At 39.9% G+C, this 20761-nt stretch overlaps 1 protein-coding gene across 7 annotated transcripts in view; it reads right to left on the bottom strand.

The window, feature by feature from the left end:
- The window catches only part of pcdh1 (protocadherin 1), a 125395-nt gene that overhangs the window by 66749 nt on the left and 37885 nt on the right, over positions 1–20761 (bottom strand).

Raw genomic sequence — 20761 nt, 5'->3', positions numbered from 1 at the left:
CAATTTCTTGTTGCAATTATTAATAACTCCCTGCACCTGCAGTGACCCAAACCATGAAGTGGCACTCTAATTGCAGTTAAGAGGTTACCGTGATGTCACAAAAGCAATAGAAATTCTCAGCCCATGGATCGTGCTTCCCATAGAACTTGCTAGATCCAGAGCCAGCTTGCGCACTGACCTCTGGGTGTTCCATTCCTCGCTCTCCTACCATGCAATTTCCAATGTAATTAAAATGTAACGTCAGATAAGGATCATTAGATTCCACAGAAAGAGTCACTGGCAGGGCAATTTCTATCAAAGTGAGATTTTGACAGTGGCTGCGGCACTTCGCGCATTCGGCAGTGAGTGAAAGAAATGGCAATGAGATCCTGAATAAATGGAAGCAAAAGAGGGAATGCAGGCAGACTGTAAAAACAAGGGCTGGAGTAAAAACAGAAACGAATGGCAGAATGGGAAGAAGACATTACAGAGAAAGGAGAAATTAGCCAATATATAGAAATCAAAAAGTAGGGATTGAAAAATGCCATATATATATATATATATATATATATATATATATATATATATATATATATATATATATATATATACACACACACACACACACATTTTATAAACATAATTAGGACATACCTTTTATTCCCCACTACTCATATGCCTATTTCCATTCATACAGATCAATAGGAGCTGCCTTATTTGTCTCTTGGGCAGAGCCACTCCGCATGACACCCTAAAACTCACCATATAAGTGGAGATAATAAAATATCAATAAACAAGATTTCTGTAGAGAAAAGAATGGTAAACTATCAGTGTTGGACTAGACTTCCCAAAGCCCAATCTCTCAACAATGAGAATAAAATAATGGACTAATGGGAATTTGGCCAGACTGGTGCCTGGGCCCATTGGAGATTCTTCAGTACTCTAGCAGGCAATTTCAGCCATGTAAACCATAAACAGAGCAACATCACAGAGATGAAATCATCGGCAAGAAAGATGGTTGGCCTGAAGGCCCATGCATATATAGACACGTGCATCCAGCAAGAGAAACTAAAATAAAAGTCAATGCTGGCCGAGTGTAAAAAGTAAAACACAGGGGCTGCAGAATGGCCAACAAGGGTATATGTAGCTTTGAGCCAAGTTTCTTATTTTATAACACTGAAGAAGAAAGCAATTCTCTTGTTCTGCACCTTTCTGACAAAAGGGCTGTACTGTAGGAGATGCTGCCGCTAGGGTTACCTATAAATGAGAGATATTTGCGCCCAGCCACAGTTTGTGCAGCAAATGAGCAAGAAACGATGGAACTGAAAACTTTTCATGTTTTTTCTGTCCCATTTAAATTCACATGTTCATAACCATTAGAAATAGCAGAACCAGCCGAGGACAGAAGGAACAAAGTGAGGAGATTTAGAAAGTACAGGCTGGCTCCATATCTGTACTTTAAATGATATAAATACGTTAAATGCATGAAATTAGCAGCATAATCTGTGAAATTTTTTTAAGCAATTTACACTGCCATCTGCTCATTCTACAACTGTATGGAACGTTCTGTCCTAGCATTATATGAAGAAGGGATGCCATGTACAAAAATTCCTCCAAAACCTGCATCAATCTGATTATAGATGGGAGAAACATTTCTGAGGCTCAAAGTAGGACTAATAGGGATAAATAGTAGGAACCATAAGGGAAATGAGCTCTGAAGAGGGCAAAGCAATTTGGTGATCATCATTTTGAGAAAGCTCATGCATTAAGAGAAGGCACCACTGCCAAAGTACTAAAAAGTACAGTTCAATAAATGTGTGTGTTTTGGCAAGGCATTTCTGTTGAGACTGTCAAACAAAGCAAGTAGGCTCACCAGAAAGTAGGAACAGTTGTGGATGAATAGGAGCATGGTCAAGGCAGATCAAACAAAGAGCAACTAATGAAAGTCATCTTTTTTGGAACTCAAAATTCTGTACTGAATATACAGATAGCCCATAGGGGATTCCATATATGCTCAAAGTAGATCATCTTTTCCAAGATATGTAGGTGTCCCTAAAAGATTCTGCTGTGAAGTCCAATAACTTTAAGGTATACCACATACAACTGTCCAATCGTTCCTTAAGAGGCCATCCACATGGCTCCCAGGAAGTATATATAACAGGAAGTTCTCCTTCACACTAGCAATTCCACCACTACACACCAGGTCTGTTCTTTCCCACAATGGGCAACTCAATAGCCCGACTTGGCCATGATGACAGCTTGAGTGGCATAGCCTGGACATCCCTGATTGCCTATCTTAGGTCTCTCTCTCTCCAGTCTTGAAAGCAACCTCAGCAGAATAAGTGTAACTTGAGGCCTCCTGGTTCATAGTTAAAGATCCCCTTTTATTTAGGAAATTACATGGAGGAATAAAATATAGCTTTAAAAAACATCTCTGGATGCCAAACATTTCCTATCCCGGCCCACAGTATGTCTGATGTTTTAAATACACTTAAATTCTAAATTGCACATAAATCCAGGTTTTATGTGATGGTTCCTTATACAGTCAAGGCAATAGTTCACAAACAAAAAAAATTCCTAGGGAGGAAGCAGCAGCGGCATCTCACAAACATAAGTCAGGCTTAGTGCTGTTATATTTCCCTCAAAATAACAACGGATTTTGAAAAACCTCTTTGTGAAAGGAAGCAATATTCTGACTGTGGGAAAATTCTTGCTGCTAAAGAACCGTTATTAAAAGCACTACGCTGACTCCTAAATGGAAAAACCCAGGATACAATTTTACAGACGATTGGCAATTCTTAACTGGCTCTATCTCTCAAGTCTTCTCTGTGTTAAGATAAATCATTTACATCAAGTGCACACACAACTGTCCTCTCGGAGGAATCGCAAGCATATGGAGAAAGAATGAGAGCAAAGCGAAAGGTAGGGATGAAAATGAAAATATTGAGAGCTAGAGAGAAAGGGCAAGACCGCAAAAGAAGGAAGGATATAAGCCTAGGGATAAAGGTAGGGCAGTAGTATACATGAAGAGCAAGGCAATGAAGAGGGGAGAGAGAAGGGGAAGGGGCTTTTTGCAGCAAGAGAAACTAGTGGTAGCAAGGAAAAGTAAGGAGAGAAGAAACAACAACATGTGGGGAGAAACAGGAATAAGAGATAATGGGTAAGAGACAGACCAGAGAAAAGGGAGGACAGGGGGAACAAGAGATAAGCACAGGGGGAGACGTAGAGTGGGATGGAGCAAGGTATATGGTGTATGGGAAAAGGTGTAAAGCAGAGGGTGAGAGGTAAGAAAAGTTGTGATGGATTAAGTCTGAGAGAGCAGGGGATGTGGGAACTTGGCAGACAGAAGAACACAAATGTTTCAAAGGGAGGGGAAAATATATGGCAAGAAGGAAGAGGGCAATTAAACAAGCGATTTCTTGGAGTAAAAGCAAAGAATAAGCAGAAAAGTGATGGAGAAGGAAATGAGAAGTAAGGTAAGTATAATACATTAACGCAACTTCTGCGCTGCATATGCGATCCCACCGGCGATTTACATTCTCACCGGTGGGATGGCATTTCGGGGAGATTAGTCGCCTGCAACAAGGGAGATTTGTCGCGCTGCAACAAGGGAGATTTGTCGCGCTGCAACTAATCTCCCCATTAGTTGCCACGGCCCTAACACCAGGTTCTCTGGTGGGACCTAGAAAGCTCAGTCCATCACTGTGTACAGGTAGTAGGAATGAACAACAAGACTTGTAGTTAGAAAAAAAGCCAGACCCTACTATACAAACAAAAATATATATTTAATACAATCACATAAAGTAGTATTACAAGAAGGTTGAGCAAGGGCAGAACTTAAGTAAGGCAGCGAGATGGGAAGAGATTTCCCTGGATCTGACCTTGATGTGCTGTGTCAGGAAGGGGGTAAACATGACTGTTTCTGTACTAGTTCCTTCTCACAAAGTGACACACCTTAGAGAGGAGCAAATAAAGGAGTGACTGTGCCTGTATTACACTGTCTCTGGGCTAAATTCCTCTTTCTGTGCTGCACTGCACTTCAATGTCTATTCAGAAGGATTCATTCTTGAAATGATTTAATTCTTGTCCCTTAGGGCACCATTGACCACCCAACTGCACACCTTCAGTTCTATAGGAGGTGGATGGGCTGTTTTGAGGCCACGATTTGAGTTGGGGGAAAATAATATTAGCAAACCACTATATTCCATCAGGCTTAAAGGCAGGAACTTTGTCCTAATTATAAAAGTGGAATAATTTTGTTTCTCAGCAATTCATAGGGAAAGCAGCAGCAGCAGTTCAATAGTTCTGCATTCAATAAAAGCACAGCAATTAGGGTTTCAACTATAAATGTTGCCAGCAACTAATGCTCAGTATTTTTCTTTCTTCCCATAATCAATAGTTCCTAAAAAGCAAATTTATATGTTAATTAGATAAATAACCAATTTACTATGGTAAAGATTATTAAACCTGTTCCAAAGCGACCACAAATTCCAGTTAATATCACATTTTGCTAATGGTGACACTGCCCTGACTCCGGCAGGGAAATGGGGGTCCAAACGGCTTATCAACAAACCAAATGAAAGAGCAATGCAAGGGGGGCGATTGTTTATTTTGCCCATGTGCTACCCAGTGGCAGATGGGGCAGTTTTCAGTAGCCAGAAGGCCAAAGTGACAAACTGCCCCACTTGCCATTGCTCACAGAAACACTGCACTGAGTCCTCTGTCAAAAGATACAGGATTTCTTGTCTGTTTGTTTTCCTGTGCCAGAGACACGGAGCTTTCTCCTGCTTCCCCTCCCTCAAGAATGCTAAGAACTCACCCTCCCCCCCTTAGGAATAAGGATATGAGCCAATCAGCAGGAAGCTGAATCATAGGGGCACATTTACTAACCCACGAACGGGCCGAATGCGTCCGATTGCGTTTTTTTCGTAATGATCGGTATTTTGCGATTTTTTCGGAAATTATCGCGACTTTTTCGTTACCAATACGATTTTTGCGACAAAAACGCGAGTTTTTCGTAGCCATTCCGAAAGTTGCGCAAAATCTGGCGATTTTTTCGTAGCGTTAAAACTTGCGCGAAAAGTCGCGATTTTTTCGTAGAGTTAAAACTTGCGCGAAACGTCGCGCCTTTTAAGTTTTAACGCTACGAAAAAGGCGCCAGATTTTGCTCAACTTTCGGAATGGCTACGAAAAACTCGCGTTTTTTCACGCAAGTCATAATGGCTACGAAAAACTCGCGTTTTTTCGCGCAAATCGTATTGGTAACGAAAAAGTCGCGATAATTTCCGAAAAGTCGTAAAGGCGCCGAAATAAATCTTACACCTACAAATCTTCTCATCTTTTAGTCAGGGTTGGGTTGGACTGGACTGGTGGGGGACCAGGAAAAAACCCAGTGGGCTTACCTCCCCCACCCACAATTTTGGAGGCAAGTAAGAAGAACGCAATGCACATGGGGGTGGTGCAAGCTGGGGGGGGGGGGGCTAAGGTGCTGCTGATTCAAGTGTCCACTAAGACACTCGCCACCTTGTTTCTGGGGAAATAAATCCTTAAGGGAACAGTAACACCAAAAAAGTTATAAAAGTAATTACAATATAATGTACTGTTGCAACTGGTGCGTTTGCCTTACTATAGTTTATATAAACAAAGCTGCTGTGTAACCATGGGGGCAGCCATTGAAAGGAGAAAAGGCTCAGGTTACATAGCAGATAACAGATAAAGCCCCATTATATTCTACAGAGCATATCGGTTATGTAACCTGTGACTTTTCTCCTTTTTTCCAGCTTGAATGGCTGCCCCCATAGCTACCTGGTAGATTATTTATATAAACTACAGTAGTGTTTCTGTAGCAAACACACCAGTTTTACATGTGCAGGACAACAGTACATTATATTTTAATTAGTTTAAAACACTTTAATTTTTTTGGTGTTACTGTTCCTTTAATGTTCAGCTAAAGGATAAAAAAAAATTGTAATCTTCAACCCATGGCATGACTCCAAGCAGGTTGATGCAGCAGAGAACCAACATGTGAAACTGTGAATCGGCAGGGCAAAATAATTGAGTAAATAATTATCAGGAGGTTTTCAAGGTGTTATCAGCATTTCAGGGCCCTTATCACAAGGCCATAAGCAGGTGTGGTTATTGAAAGGGACAGAGAGCAAATATATGTGTGTGCAGCTGTGCTGAGCAGTGTGACTGGTTTATGATACCATTACTGTGTAACAGTTTTACTGATAATGGGCTTTTGTCTGGTGCAGTTTCATGGTGACCATGAATGCATTTCTCAGAAAGAGTGAACTCCGCACCACACTGGTTCTCTGGTCAGGGCTCCGTTCTGCTTTTTCATATCTAAAAATGGAAATTTCAAAGAATCCTTGTACAAGGGCAAAGGCTCATGGGACATTTTGTTAGCTACCTCTTGCAGCAGTGTTGAAAATCTGCTTTAAGTGGTAGGTCAATTCCCACTGGCTTCAGTACAGAGTGCCATTTTTTACACTGCACTGAGAAAACACAACCTGTAGTCTACCCCAATGCTCCAATGTTCAAGCTAGAGGTGTGCCAAGGTCACCCCGGGCCTGCCCACTCTGCAACTGCACCACATACAGAAAGAGGAGCAACTCACTAACTTATTCTCTAACAAAAATTTGCTCCTATAGATGCTGCCCTATATAAGCCCTTTCATCTTCTAGTAGGAGACAGCCGGTGGCTCTAGTTTTGAGGCAAAAAATAACTCAATGAAAGAGAAAACAAACATGTTTTTTTATAGCTGCAGAGCTGGAGATGTAATGCGCATACCTAATGGAGCTAGCACAACTAGAGTCCTTCAAACACTACTCATAGTTTAAAGTAGAAAACATAGAGGGGGAATTCCCTACCAGTTGTTTGAACTGACAAGAAAAATTCAGAAAAGTCCAGTTGTTTTAGACTCCATTCTACTAGATACTGTATATCATGACCTGGATGAATGAGAATCTTCATAGACACATAGAGGGAGAGTGAAGAAGTCTTCAAGAGCAATATTTCCCAGGGAAGCCCCAACAATGGAAATCAGAGGAACATTAGCTCCAGCATAAAATGTCTGGCCAGAAATAGCCACCCATTATTATGAAACAAACAGTGTCCTTGAAACTGGCCTCTTAACACTTTTTCCCTTCTCAAAGAAATCTGATCAGCTACTATTTCTTGCTGTACTAATTGTGGGTACTTTTATTCTAGATAATGTGGATAAATGCAGGAAGCAATGGGAAAAAAAATCTTAGACCATGCTGTAGAGAGGAAAAAATAAAACAAAAGAAACAGCACAATGCCAAGTGTATGAAAGGAAATGTACTGTATGTCATCAAGAAGGTATGTTTTGCCTTGCCCTATAATTAAGCGCTTCCTGCTTTCTCAACAAATGAGATACATTTTAAAAGATGGAGAAGTAATAATTAAATTCCTTTCAACTTGTGGACAGTCTCCTGTAGAAAAAAATACTTTCAAAATATACTCATAACATTAGACTGTACAGGACCAAAAGGACATTCAGGTAGCACAGTGGTTTCCAGTTAGGTTTAGCCAAGTTTGTATGTGTCTAAAACTTTTGTGAAAGAATCAGTGTTTGGCAAATTCAGTGCAACTGAAGTTAACGTGAATGACTTTCTAGTTAATATAAATATTTTGGAGAATAAACCCAAATGATGGCTGACTCTCATGGTGCAAAGAGGCTGAAACCAGTTCTGAATATGTAAAGGAGCAGGGTCTTCCTCATATTGGAGACTTGTCTGTCTGTGGCATGTTTACATCTTTCAATAAGGTGATCTTTGTGACTTCAAAGGTCAGGTCAGACCCAGCTGTTCTGTTCTAATATTTACTTGTACATGCCATGGAAACCAACCAAGTTGCCACTGCTTATCCCCAAGGGAGCAAGTCATGGGGGTATCACCATACAAAGAACTTTACAAAATTTAAATGCTGAATTAATCCTTTTGTTGGCTCACTTAAAGACAGGCAACTTTTTCAGGAACTAGCATAGGCTGAACAGCATCTTTTGTGAGCAATCAAGTCTTTATGCCAGATCTAGCTCATGCCCTGCCGCATGGTGAACATACAAGTGCTCTCCAATGGTACCAGTGCATGAGGAACATCGGAGAAGTTAACAGACATAACTCAAATCTTGTATGAGAACAGAGATCCCCAACCTTTTTTTTTTTTTCTTTTCTTTTTACCTGTGAACCCCAAGCAGATATAAAAAGTGTTAGGGAGTGTAGGTGAGTGTAGGTGAGCCACACAAGCATGAAAAAAGTTCTTTGGGGATGCCAAATAAGGATTCTGATTGGCTATTTGGTAGGCCCATATAAAATGCTAGCCTGCAGGAGGTGCTGCTTGGAGTAAAACTGTCTCTGGTCTTCCAAAAGTTGCCACTGAGTCAGAAATTTAAAAACGGCACCTACTTTGAGGCCACTTGGAGCAACATTAAAGGGGGCGGTAAGCAACATGTTGCTCTCAAGCCACTGGTTTGAGATCATAGTATTAGAATCATGAGTATGGCTACTGGAATATCAGATGTACCAAAATAAAGCTTACTGCTAATGTACATATATAAAACATATATAAAAGCTTAAAGCAATAAACTATGTATCTATATATACTTTCATACACACCAACAGGAAAGTGTTGTTTAACTAAATTTCCCAGAATGCCTCATGTAGTCAAATGTACATAAGATGAGGGTTGTAGATTTGTGGTATTTAGACTGTGACACTGATTGGTCGCGCCAGGTCAAAACTACTCCAGAATGTGACAGCTTGATACATGGAATAAAGTGGGCCCCTTTTTGACAGATGAAAACAAGTTTTTCTGCACCTGGTTGGGGGTTTACAGAAAGTTTAAGGAATGCTCTAAAAGTTGCTACATGCTCTGTTACGCACAATAGGCTGTAAAGTTAATAAGGTACCTCCCAGTGCTGTCTTCAGAGCTAAATGGGAAGCTCAGGCTCTGAACATACTCTTCTCTGTGAATGCTGGGCAGAAAAAAGTATACTATCTTGTGGAACAAGATGCTGGAAGGCCTAAATACAAGAATACAATATTGCCGTATGTTCCTGTTTAGGTAGGATGGTCCTGAATCCTAGATCTGAGAAGGAATAATGCATATCAAAAGTGGCCATGGGATTAGGCAAGTTTTAAAGGGACAGTTCAGTGTAAAAATTAAAATGGACTAAAATAGACTATACAATAAAAAAATATTTCTAGTATAGTAAGTTAGGCAAAAATGTAATGTTATAGTCACTGACTAAGAGGTTAGAGAGCTGTTAGACATAATAGCCAGAACACTACTTCCTGCTTACAGCTCTCTAACCTCTTAGTCAGTCAGTGACTTTAGGGGGGTGGGCAACATGGGACATAAATGTTCAGTTAGTTTATGAGCATGCAGTTCAGCTTCAAAAGCAAACTAACTGAACAGTTACGTCCCATATGGCCCCCCTCAAGTTACTGATTGGTTAGTGACTGCTAAGGAACGCTCCACAAGTTGCCCAGAACACACGCAGCTTTTAATCACTGAGCAATCTTTAATTCTTCTTAGCCGTCTAAGGGCTCTGGCTCACGAGTCTTTTTCGGCGATTTCCCGAAATCGCCCCGCCGCGTCTGCCATCCCGCCGGCGACTTACATGTTCGCCGGTGGGATGGCAGGGGGAAGGCAACTCGGGGAGATTAGTCGCCCGCGAACAGGGAGTTTTGCCGCGGGCGACTAATCTCCCCGTGTGCCAGAGCCCTAAGGAAAGCAAATCCAATAAAATAGATGCTGATTCAACCAGTCCATCAGGTGGTACCCACTGAGGCTGTGGCTTTGTGAGGTGTAAAGGAGCAACTCTTATCAATTGCTAATTCCTATCGGATTGGAAGCAAGAGAGACTTCTGCTTCCAACAGACTCAACCAATCTCACTGTACTCCAATTAATAAAACAAACAGACTTAAACTGGGCATAACTGGCTGTGAGGTTAACATCTGATTGGATAGGCAGGTAAGACAATGGGAAAGCCCCATACACAAGCTGTCAACTCTGTCTAGAAAAGCCAAGCTTTTATTGGCTCATGTGTGGCCACCATTAGAGCAACCCCATTCTACACAGGAAGTCTACAGGTTGAAAATGTATGGGAGCATGTTTTAATAACTATTTCTGCCCTATAGGACTACAGAATTGTTAGACCTGTGATAAAAGTTTATGGTCCAAAGGTATCATGAGGCTTACGATATTAAGCAATAACATTTTGAACAAACAGACATAGTGTGCCCTAGTTCTACTCGTGAAGACATACCAAGCACATAATATACTCTGAACCCATAATTGGTAAGTATAATGTCACTTTAAGACTACTATCAGTCAGTCGCAAAAAAAAAATAAATAAATAAAAACCACACTGCACCATCTGTTCCAGTTCCATTACGTTCTCAGTAATTATTCAATACAGTAATCTACATACACTTATGACCATGTAAAAGTAGATGTAAATATTTGACAAGTAATTATTTTCCCCCTGACTTTATGAATAGCTGGCACCATAAAACCTTATCAGACGGCGCAGAGACGAGATCAATCCTTTGGGGCGATTTTATGCATCCTTATCAAGCACTAAATACTCCTAGAATTATCTATCCCCTCGCACAGCCACTTCTTCTCATGCGCTTCCATTAAACAATCAATATTTTAAATTCTTTTTACCTACTTGTAACGTTGTCTTATTGCTAATTTTATGCACCTATACATCTAGCGGACGTATTTATCTAGGTATATATGGATCCGTAATAAGAAAAGCTCTTACTACGTAATATATAACATCAGCTGATTTACATCTGATATGTAACAAAACTTGATAGAGCCGGACGTTTTATTAACTTTATTGGAATTGCAATCAGCCTCTGTTCCCTATTGTTAATTATCTTTATGGAAGGTTCTGTAATAATACCATTTTGTAATTATTCTCTTCTGCTCCGCAATTAACCGCCTGTTTCTACTTAACATAAGATGTTCTAATGCCCATTCATGAACGCAGGACTTTACTATTTCAGCTAAACTGATCAGCCATATTTAATATAGAAAGTGCACGTCTTGAGCGACATCTCTTTGTATATAAAGGATCTCCAGTGGGAAGTAAAGGCACATTTGGCTTCAGAAACACAGCTGGGGCTTGTGCAGATCTGCTACTGGTCCTCTATAGGCTCCTAGCTCTTGGCAGCGCAGGTACCGGGGAGGGCACGCTCAAGCCAGTCCGAGCTTCCCAAGGCCAGACACCTGCGTGTTTATTGTGCAGTAAGAGGGCAGGAGGGGATAATGCAATTTCTCGTGCCTGCGGTTTATAGCCTTCTGTAGCCTCTGCTAATGGGTTTTTGTTGGTTAGCCATAAAAAGCATCCTGAAGAGGGGGAGGCGTGGAAAAAGAATATGACAGGAAGGAACATGCAAACCAGAAGATTTAACAGTTTTCCTAGAACCCTTGTACTTCAGTAGTAGTCAATTAAAGGACACGCTGTTCTGAAAAAAATAATTATTTTATAATTGTGTTCAGTGACACAGAGGGGCAGAGGTTATTCTGTATAGAGAATGGTGTTTCTAAGCAGCATTAAACAGCATTGAGAAAACAATGACTATGCAACCATTATTACATTATAAAGATTACTTATCAGGGAGAGCTCCCTGCCCCGGAGAGCTTACATTCTAGGTGAGTGGTTAATAGCCGAAGGGTTGGGGGGAGGGGGGGCATATGAAGAAAGGAGAGAAGTGAGGGAGGGAAAGCAGTGTGCCTAATGCCCACTTGCACATAGGAGCACTGTTTTTTTTTTGTGTTATGTACCTACAGTTGTTCAGGAAGTGCAGTAGAAAAGGACTCCTCCAGAGTGAACAACGCTGAATGAAATAATTGGTTAGCCATAAATCTATGGAAATTGAATGCAAAAAAAAAAAATATATATATATATAATTTTTTTTTTTTTTTAATAAATTTTAGCAACAATTTACCCTTTAATAACCCCACACCCCAGCCTTCCAGCTGTTCTTTGTGCAAGCCCATAATACATATATATCCTCGTCCTGTTTTTCTGACAACATATGAACAACTATATTGTTTTTTGAAAATTGCTTAGCAGGAAGTGAAGCACCAAGACAGAGGAGCGCTGTGAATTGAAGCCCTACCCATTACTATCAGCACCTGAGAACTTTCTGAAGTGACCTTCAGAGCCTGGAGATTTTAACCCTTTAGTGCAGCCTCACATCTCTTGTAAAGGTGGAGAGTATTTTTAGTTGTGCAACCAAGTCAATGCAGAGCTCCCTTGTAAAGCATTATAAGATAACATTTAAAAATATTTTACAAGAGTACAGGTATTGGACCCCTTATCCGGAAACCCATTATCCAGAAAGTTCAGAATTACGGAAAGATCATCTACCATAGATTCCATTTTAATCAAATAATTCAAATTTTTAAAAATGGTTTCCTTTTTCTCTGTAATAATAAAACAGTACCTTGTACTTGATCCCAACTAAGATATATAATTAATCCTTATTGGAACCAAAACAATCCTATTGGGTTTAATTACTGTTTTAATAATTGTTTTAGCAGACTTAAGGTAGGAGATCCAAATTACGGAAAGACCCCTTATCCGGAAAACCCCAGGTCCCGAGCATTCTGGATAAGGGGTCCCATACCTGTACCTCCAATGCATTACTTGTAAGAGTATTCATAAACAGACTTTAATGGCATTTTACATACAAAGGATTTGCAAGCATTCCACTGAACGGCAACAAAAGTGTTAACTGACCTTAGTCTGCCCTGGCAGCCATGATCAATTTTATTGTTCTTAGCATTGATCCCACACCTTGTGTCTCGTACCCCTTCTCCTCTTTCACTGTAAGCACTGTTGAACAGTATATGTATTTATTTTATTATTGATTATTTACCCTTTTATTGTACAGCTCTGTGGAATATGTTGGTTTTTAACAAATATGCAATAATACCACCAATACCAAAATACTACAGGTATAGGATCTATTATCCAGAATGCTTGGGACCTAGGGTTGTCTGGATAAGAGATATTTCTATAATTTGGATCTCCATACCTAAAGCCTGATTAAATTTTTTTTTAATAAACATTAAATACCATAAACCAAATAGGATTGTTTTGCCACCACTATGGAATCATGCGGCTTAGTTACCATCAAGTACAAGATACTGTTCTATTATTACAGGGAGAGGAAATCATTTGTAAAAATAAGAATTACCTGCTTAAAATGAACTCTATGGGAGATGGTCTTTCTGAAATTCAGAGGTTTCTGGATAGTGGGTTTCTAGATAAGGGATCCCATACCAGTAATAACAATACTATACTGCCAGTACTAATAATATACTGCTAACAAAATTCTACTACTACTAAGGATTGCCCAGCCCGACTAATTCTAGTTTTTTTCCCCTTAAGTAGAGCAAATATAGGCACATAATTGCTATATTCAAATAAAATCACCCTCCTTTGTATGTGGTTTCATTATTTTATTTTTTTTTACTTATAGGCCTTATGTCCTATGAAATGAGAGCTGCCAAGCAATGACTGTTTAAATGGAGATTTGTGAGGAAATCTCCAGTGAATGTTTATTTTATCGTCCTTTCTGTGGTTAATTCCAGAAGCTTGTGGAAACTTTGGTTCATTTTCATAGTTGTGGAATTTGACAGGCAAACCACATGTAAGCAAATCTGTATGGGTAACCTCATTACCTAAAGGCAGAGCGTCGTTAAACTTTTTTTTTTTGTTAAAGCTGCTGGAGCCTTCCCTAGGTGTCCCCCACCCAATTTTTGCACAAGGCAGGGGTTAAAAATGCAGAGTATTCGATAGGCCTGTCATTTTTTTTTTTTCACTTAAAAAATATTTAGAACTTTTTCCTTTTTCTATTTCGAGCCTTTTGTATATTGGATTTTGCAACACTGAGGGGAGGTAAAAGTGGTGCGTTTACTGCCATAAAAGTGCCAGAAGCAAATAAATATATATATATATATATATATATATATATATATATATATATATATATATATTTTCATGGTCAGTCTGCAAGTGCAAGGAATTAACTGACTTCTCACTGATAATAGCTGGCTTACTGATCAAATTCTGATATGGTCTTGTTCAGATATTGATCGGGTAGGTGGGAAATTAGCAACCGCCTTAAAAAGCCAGTTCACGGGTTGTTTGGGGTAAAGTGTGCTTCTGAATATGGTTTGGGATCTGGGTATATATACACAAGGCCTCTCCTTTGTGCTCTAAAGGACACAGCCATTAGCTTGGCTCCTGGCACTAAAAAGCAACATTACATTAACGATTAACTAGAATGGTTTATGACCGATATTAATATGCACTTTGGCCGTGTTCTTTAGTCCAGAAACACTGGTTGCACAGTAAAAGTTGATACGTGCAGCAAACCTCAAGCCATTTAAAACAATGTTAATAAGGGAGTATGTGGATTTGGCATTATATTTCAAAATGGTTTGCCTTGCCTGACACAGAGCTCCCTCTCCCCTGCAAAAAACATATAAATACTTCATGGGTGCCCCCATTACCCTGTGCTAGGGGTTAATCAGGGTCACCCATTAATAGTCTGGGCTTTCCTCTCATAGTTTGTGGCTTCTGTGCAGCAAGCAACCTTCAAGTGTTCCTCTTGGAGAGTCTGGGCCAGCACTAGTCTATTAAACAAAGATCTGTCACATTAGGAGACATTAGTGTGTTGAATGGTCTCCGCATTTGATTTTTTTTTTGCCTCTCATGCTAGAATTCTTTATAGGTCCCCAGGGGAAGGGGAGGGAAGGTGGTGGGGGGGGGGGGGGTAAGACTGACTGGTATGTGTTGGGTTGGAATGCACAAAAAACATAAATCAGCAGAAAGGACTGGCTTTGTTAACAAAATAAATGGGAGGAGGGGGGCTGAAGATTTACACAGTACCTACAGACCCAGAATATACATTTGTATGCAGGGATTTCCTTGACAAATGGCAAATATAGCCTGTTGCAGAGTATCACTTAGGGGACAGCAAGGCTCAGCCCTTTTGCTGCAATGAGCTCGCTATGAATCACCATTACCTGGTGGATCAGTTATCTCTATGTATCAATATATTTGTTCTCATAACGAAGGCAAACATAGCCACACAACTGACTACTGGTCTCCACTACTATCAGCTATGAACTTTATTTGTACTGGAGGATTTTTCTATTAAAGAATAATGTCAGCTTCATCTCCCTCCTCTAATACCAACCACATATAAAGTCTTTATGCTACACTGCAGATTAGTACCATGTTGCATTACAGCTTGGAAACCAGTACAGTCGAGTTTGCCGATTACTAACCAGCTAAGCAACATGTGGAGATTATGTGTGGCTGATATTAAACAGAGGAGGCTGTTGGGCTACAATTTTTAGCCTTACACCCAACAGCTAAAGGCTGTTGGTTATAGTTTAATAACTTTTGGTGAGCCCAAGAAAACCTAGACTGCTGGTTGTGCAGAGTAACAGTATGGCCAGCCAGAAGAACTACTGCAATACAAACCTTCCCTTGGGATCCAGTTACACTGCAGGTTCCCATAATATCCACACAAAAGGATCACTCAGCAGCACAGGTGGATTTACCTGTGCTTCTGGCCTGTGTAAGTACTGCTTCCAACCAGCTGAGATTAGCTTATTGGGTGTATTTCTTTGAAGCTTTGGCTGGTCCAAAATACAGTGTTTCTACTTATCTATACTTAGCTTCACAATTGGCTAGCCCCATTGTGTGTTAAAACTAGAGCTTGTTGCACCTCAAGTAGTGGTTGGTTGAGAATGCTGAGAATATGGCACTCGTTTAACAGAGCACCACATATTTGGATACCTGCATACCTCTAATTGCTCTGAACGTTTAATGCTGCTCATGTACTAAATTATGAAGCCCATCAGATGTGACCATCGTTAATTCACTAGGGTTTCTCATTCATTTGCATAAGCAGGTACTGTACTTTCACCAAGAACAGAAGTAAATGCATCTAATAAATCATCCCTTAAATATGCGGTCAAGGAGACAGAGTTAAGTTTGGTCATGAAAGAAAGACAAGGAGACAGCAAAATGTGCTTCCCAATGATGTAGCGATGACAAGTTCATTAACCACTCTAGGAATAAAGATGGATTGAACTGCACTGAATACATTCATAGAATCTGAGAAAATGGAAATAAAATATTCCAGCACAAACAGAAAGCTTGCATAAAGCAGACTTCCATTTAAGTATTTTAATTTGGACCACCAGGCTCCTTTAACAATAACAAAAAAAGTGGGTTAGTGTGACCTGGCAGAATGAAGATTCAGATGGCTTGATAAAGGGCACCGAAAATCAACAAGTAAATGTGACAATAAGAATGGGCTCCTAGACTTATTAAAGGCCAGAAGTTTTTAGTGGTCCAGAGAAGTATAGCAAAAGTCTACTTTAGGAGTTGTATTTGACTTGATTCTGAAGGGCAACCTGATTTTACAGCCTTGACGGAAGAAAAGATAGGCGTCCTGAAATTCAGAAAAGCTCCAAAAAGGAAGCCCCTAACCCATTTCAAACAGTCTAAATGGAGCAACCCCTTTAACATCTTCTCCTTTCCCTTCCAACCCAAATCACATGTAGTAAGTGGCAGAGAAGGGGGCAGTTTTAATTCAAACCTCCACACATTAATTTCCAAGAATTCTGATAAATGGATCTATACTTTTAGTGGATATTTTATTGAAAGGAGAAGGCATTTTGGCATTTTAATGCCAATAGACTGGCCACAATAGTGCAAGCTAGAACGCTATATTTATTCTGTAGAAAGCTTTACCAAACCCAAGTTAACAGCCCTAGAAGCTCCCTCTATTTGTATAAGATAGCAGCTGCCATTTAGCTTGGTCTCAGTAACTTCCATGCTGTAGCTCTGGCTGCTGGTAGCTTAAGCTGGCCATAAACGCACTGATATTATCGTTTTGTACAGTATTCTGTGAGTGTATAGTGGATCGAAGAGACAACCAATATGGCAAAAACCTTGGATAACAGCTGTCTCGTGATCGGGTGGGACAAAAGATTTCTATCGAGTGCCGTTGAAGGCGTCCGAGCAAAAGCTGCGTTTAAGGCTGAATCGCCAGATAGGGGCAGAACGCCTAACGTTTCTACCTCCATATCAGACGATTCAGAGGAGGAAGCTGCGCAGATTTGTGCCGTGCCCTGAAGGAATTTCTGAGAGAAGGTCTAAGTCTAATACCGAAGAACATGTGTACACAAAAGAAAAAGAATCATATTTTGACAGAGAAGTCAGTGCAGCTTTTCTGTATATAGCTTTATTTAAATCCTGATAAATTTCTGATAAAGCTTAGTTTAAACCTTTCCTTCTCTTTTAAAAAATACATACTATAACTAAAAACTCCCCCCATAATTAATATATTATAATGAATAATATATGGTGCTAGTTTTACTTTATGCCAAAAATGAATATCTTTAAAGAAAAAGATCACTTTATTGGAGCTCCCCATAGATCCTCCCTGTTCCCTGTCCGTATTTCAAAAGAGGGGTAGGCGTAGGGATGGCCAATCCAGGCTTCAGTTCCGGATCAGGTGAGTCTAGCTGCTGATTGGTTCCTATACTACAGTGCAGTGTTTAAGTGCCTACGGCGCCCCTGCACAGCCTGGGAAATGAGGCAGCAGGAAGTGGAAAAGATGGGCGGGACTAGTATGTAAACACATTTTTACATGATATGTCTCCTTTAACATGTAGACTTTACTCTGGAACTAACAGATAAGAGGTGCTTAGTGCATTGTTAGCCTCTAAGTGATCATGTTCCTAACTGAAAAAGAAACAAAAAATAAAAATAAAATCATAAAAAAACAACACTTTATTTACAGAACAAATGCAAAGTTAAATAGTCACAGTGTACATTGGCCATGAGATATTCAAAATAACGGACTGGAATTAAGAGATTAACAATTTTTAAAGTAAATAAATAAAATACAAAAAATAATAAGTAACAGTAATTAGTGTACAAAGAGATGCCCCTCCTCAGTATGAATCATTAAGTCATCAGAGAGTAGGTGTGTTTTATGGTAGGGGCAGGGAAATTTCTCTTTTTCAGCTATCCCATAACTATCCGCATACCAGCAACTGTCCCGGCATGGTATTATAACCCCATAACTGCTGCAAGGCCAACAGTTGCCTAATAACCCTGTTCTTAAGCAGCTGTTGCCATCACTATGAAGAATTACACCACTCTGCCAGTTCTGGATGTCATGGTTCATTGATGACTGCTTTGATTTCTGACAGGATAAGGATGTACAACAGTAGTGACAGCGTGGACTGAAATATAACAGGGTCAGCAGCTTTCCATTTCCTTGTCCATCCTTTTGTGCATCTTAAAAGGGAAACTGCATCTTGCAAATATTTCCTTGTAGACTGGCTTTTGTACAGGAACATGGCTTATCTGCATATGTGGGTGTATAAAGCTGGTTTTTGAGAGTCGTTACACTAATTGCCTTAGTAGGGGCACTCGCCCTGAACAGAATAGTTTAATCGAAGTATGACTACCTAAAGCTGCTGTGACTATCTCTATCAATATAATAAATATGGAGGCTTTTACTCAAGAAATGTTAATTCTATGGCATTAGGTGATAACTACTCAGTGCTGGCACAAATAAATGGAATAAGGCTTTATTTTCTGCTCTTTGGTGCAAAGTAGCTTAAAAAAAAAAAATGAAAGAAAGGGCTACAACTGAATCCTTACCGCCCTGCTGGCATGGAATGGTCTGTGCCAACGACCAAAAGCTGTTCCAAGACGGTTACAGTTTTAAGAAATAGTGTACAAAGGCAATTAATGGTGACCAGCATCTCTCAACTCAAGGAAGAATTTACATTTTTACAAAGACTAGGAGGTCCAGCATTTCATTTATTGTGTACCACGATGCACAAGGCCTCGTTATGAAATGAAACAATTTTAAAGTGACCCTTCAAATTTTATCCGGAGCCCGGCTGAAGATTTCAAAATATTTGAGGAATATCAAAACAAGAATGTAATAAAGTTCACATGCATGCAGTGAAAGAACAAAAACATTTTCAACAAAAGTCCTTCATATTCATTAAAAGCTGGTTCCTAACTACACACAGAATCCCTCCCCCCCCCCCCCCCCCCCCCCCCATTTATTTCTCTATTGACTTGGGAGGTCAGTTTACCTTTACAAAACACAAAATTTTAAAGCAGCATATAACAAGGGCATTAGAAAAAAAAAAAATACTTCAAATATATATGTATCCATTGGACGAAGGCACAATCGTGATTAAACTAAAGGCACATCAGCAACGTTCATAATGTATGTTCAGTCCCTGAACCCTGCTTCGTTTGCATTTGACAGTGTCTAAAACTTTATAAAATCTATATGTAAGAATAATCTTAATTCCTCGCATGTTCATATAACACATTTCCAACCACTGAATGGGGATTATATACCTGAATCTAGACCCATGCACATCCCTTACACATGTTCAGTCTAGCGCTAGAGCAAATTTCTGGGATCTGAAACAAGTACTAAGCATTAAAACTTAGCGGAAAGAGAGACAGACAGAAGACATTTGTTACGGCCTCAGTTAGACTGTTAATATGCAGATTCCCCAACGCGTGACGCCCTCCCTCTATTATTGTGAGTGCTCCTTTCATAGCTCAAGTTATGCGCCCATGCTATTAGGCTGACATTCTTTTGACGGACTCCTTTGCCGGTTTAAAAGATTGTTTGTCATTTTGTTTAAAGTGGGTTGCCCTGGGTTTGTCTCAGAGGCGGTTCAGAATATTAGAACAGGGCATTAAAGTCCATTAAGAGAGCAACATGTGCCGGAAGCTGGTATTTCACTCTACATGGGAGGGTGAGCAACAATGGTGTAATTGTGTGCGATCAGCATCACCAGAAGATGTGATGGTTAGAAGAGTCAGAGAGGGGGAAAAGAAGAACAGCAGAAGAGCAAAGTGCAGTGCAAATACACAGCAGCATGCAGTATTAGCCACAACAGTTATAATTAGGATTAGTTATTTCACTGTGCCTTATAACCGTAAACATTGCTCTAGAGAACCCCGAGCCACCAAAGCAATTCCTTGCACATGCTCCCTTATAATATATATTGCCACAAAGCCCTCCAACTAGCATTAAGGCAAGCAACATTTTTTTTTGTTTTGGTTTCTCTCCACATAGATTAGTAGTTTTAATAGCACCACAACATGTAGCACACAGCTGTAAAGTGGGATAGGCGACTATTGTATGACTGCCTAAAAGAGTATTACACAAATGTAAAATACAGCCTTTGTAAAAACTACAATGTGTAAACTCAACATCCCCCCCCTTACAAGTGCTAAAACAGTGGGAGCCGGCTCACCACAACTTTGGTATTGTCTTTAAGCACTGATCTTTAACCTGTGGCTCTCCAACTGTTAACGAGCTAAAACTCCCAGAATCCCAAAAGCAGGGACCTGGTAGCTACAGTTCCAAAGCAGGTGGAGGGCAACAAATTGAAAATCACTGGTCTAGAATAAGTAACCATTTGTCATTGTGTGTAGGTGCTGCTAGAGAGTGGAAAACTAATTTTAAGAAAAAAAAAAAAAAACTTCCCCTTGTGCCTTCAAAATAAAAATTTTGTTGGACTTAAATAGGCATAGAAGAACCAATGCAAGATTGTAATAAGTGCTGCTGGTTATACATAATTTTTGGCTTAGTACAGCAACATTGTTTTTGAAACTTTCTAACACCTTTGCAATTAAAAGCAGTCTTC

The sequence above is a fragment of the Xenopus tropicalis genome, chromosome 3 (assembly GCF_000004195.4).
Source record: "Xenopus tropicalis strain Nigerian chromosome 3, UCB_Xtro_10.0, whole genome shotgun sequence".
NCBI lineage: Eukaryota > Metazoa > Chordata > Amphibia > Anura > Pipidae > Xenopus > Xenopus tropicalis.
Note: the sequence above shows the minus strand (reverse complement) of the source record. Positions and strands in the feature narration are given on the sequence as shown.